This window comes from Sinocyclocheilus rhinocerous, unplaced genomic scaffold, assembly GCF_001515625.1.
Source record: "Sinocyclocheilus rhinocerous isolate Xijiao unplaced genomic scaffold, SAMN03320098_v1.1 scaffold6418, whole genome shotgun sequence".
In the NCBI taxonomy this organism is placed as follows: domain Eukaryota; kingdom Metazoa; phylum Chordata; class Actinopteri; order Cypriniformes; family Cyprinidae; genus Sinocyclocheilus; species Sinocyclocheilus rhinocerous.
This window is the reverse complement of record NW_015659040.1, coordinates 1-2,191: the sequence shown is the minus strand read 5'-3', so window position 1 is coordinate 2,191 and position 2,191 is coordinate 1. Positions and strand designations below refer to the sequence as shown.

Sequence of the window (2,191 nt, the reverse complement as noted above, 5' to 3'; positions counted from 1 at the left end):
CATTCAAAGGCCCAATCTGTGGTATAACATTTTCCCCAAAAAAATAATTTAAATTTAATGAAAAAACAGCACAAAAGAAACGACCACTGAGCATTCCCACAGAGCACTGGAAAAATGCTTGGTTTGCCGCTAAAAGTAGAAGGTATTTGCAGATTGAAGAGCACAATGCAATCTGTAGTTTGATTTGCTCTCCAAGAAGCGTGTGATGGAAAGGACTGACTCAAAAGCGTGTGATGGAAAGGTCAGACACAGTCCTGGTTGTAGGTTTCCGTAGTGTAGCGGTTATCACGTTCGCCTTACACGCGAAAGGTCCCCGGCTCAAAACTGGCCGGAAACAGACTGAGACTTTTGTTCTATCTGTGCTGAAATGGCTCTCTGGTAAGCAGGTGGTCCAAGCTGCAAAGACCTTAATTTCAAGGTAGGAGAAGGCAAGATTTTAAAGAACTCTGAGCAGACTTCCACGCCGAATGAACTCTGTCCTACTGTGTGTGGGATTTACTCAGATTGTCAATCTGCTTTCAGGGCAGATTACAGTATCAATTTTACCCGAAAGAGCACGAGAGTAAACTTTTTGAGTTTCTGTAGTATAGTGGTCATCACGTTAGCCTAACACGCAAAAGGTCCTCGGTAAGAAGCTGAGCAGAAACAGAGTTTTATTTTTTAAGGGAATGCATAAACTCTTTGCGACGTTCCAGGAGAATTCCTGCTGCTTTCAATAGCTAAGTTTCCGTAGTGTAGAGGTTATCATGTTCACCTCACACAGCACGGCCATCCGTGTATATCTGTAGAACTGTGACTAGCCAATAGGAACAAAGGAAATCCCAGGGAGGCGGGCTGAATAAACAACACACAATTTGAGGTTCGAATCCCGCCTCGTCCACAAATACCATTAAAGGAATTTGTAATCGTTTTTCATCAAAAAAACTTTTAGAACGATTAACATATAATGAATGAACTTTGTGCACAAAGATAAAATAAAACGTGTAATAATGGTTCTTGTGTAGGATGTACAAAATCTGCAACGATCTTAATAACATTTACATTATAATAGGGTATAGTTATCTTTAATATAGAAAATATTTGAATGTGAATAATTGAAAAGAACATTTTGATCACATTTTAGACTTTTATTTTTAAAGAGACATTCACTTGTATATTATATTTGTATAACTATGTACAGAAAACCCATATGAAATTTAACCAATAAACACCAAAAAAAAAAATTCTCAAAAAAATTTCTCATTTTATTTATCGAACAATAATATACATATTATATAAAACACACACATTACTAACCAGATATATAATAATTAAATAAATATACATTAAATAATTATAGATTAAACAACAACAATAATAATAAATTCTAAAGTTATAAATTTTAAATAAAGTTTAAATAAATTTGCTGCTCAAGAAACATTTCTCATTATTATCAATGTTGAAAACAGTTGTGTACAAATTAAAGGATTATTTGATGAATAGAAAGTTTTAAAAAATAGCATTTATCTGAAATATAAAGCTTTTGCAACATTATAAATGTCTATACTGTCACTTTTGATCACTTTAATGCATCCTTGCTGAATAAAAGTATTAATTTCTTTCAAAAAAATAAATAAAAAAATAAATAAAAAATTCTTACTGACCCCAAACTTTTGAACAATAGTGATAGTTACAAAAGCTTTCTATTTCAGATAAATGCTGATCTTTTGAACTTTATATTCATCAAATAATCATGAAAAAAAATTTTGTTTTCAACTGTTTTCAACAGACATTGAGACATTCACTTGTATATTATATTTGTATAACTATGTACAGAAAACCCATATGAAATTTAACCAATAAACACACAAAAAAAAAGTTTCTCATTTTATTTATCGAACAATAATACACATATTATATAAAACACACATTACTAACCAAATATATAATAATTAAATAAATATACATTAAATAATTATAGATTAAACAACAACAATAATAATAAATTCTAAAGTTGTGGAGAACAGGAAAAACAATAACATTTTGTTTTAAATTAAATAATTATGTACAATTATGTATGTTTAATAGTAACAGTTATTAACATTTAGTGTTTACAAATCTGAGCAAGGTAAAATAACAAAGCAAGTCAATAAAATGAACTTATAATACACACTAAAACAATGTAAACAAAGCCAATACTTCTGGTATTTTA

General features: G+C 30.4%; 1 non-coding gene across 1 annotated transcript; it reads left to right on the top strand.

Moving 5' to 3' along the window:
- The first annotated feature begins 264 nt into the window (after nt 1–264).
- trnav-uac (transfer RNA valine (anticodon UAC)) lies at nt 265–337 on the top strand. Its single transcript has one exon. It is a non-coding gene; the product is annotated as a tRNA-Val (tRNA).
- Nucleotides 338–2,191: the final 1,854 nt, after the last annotated feature.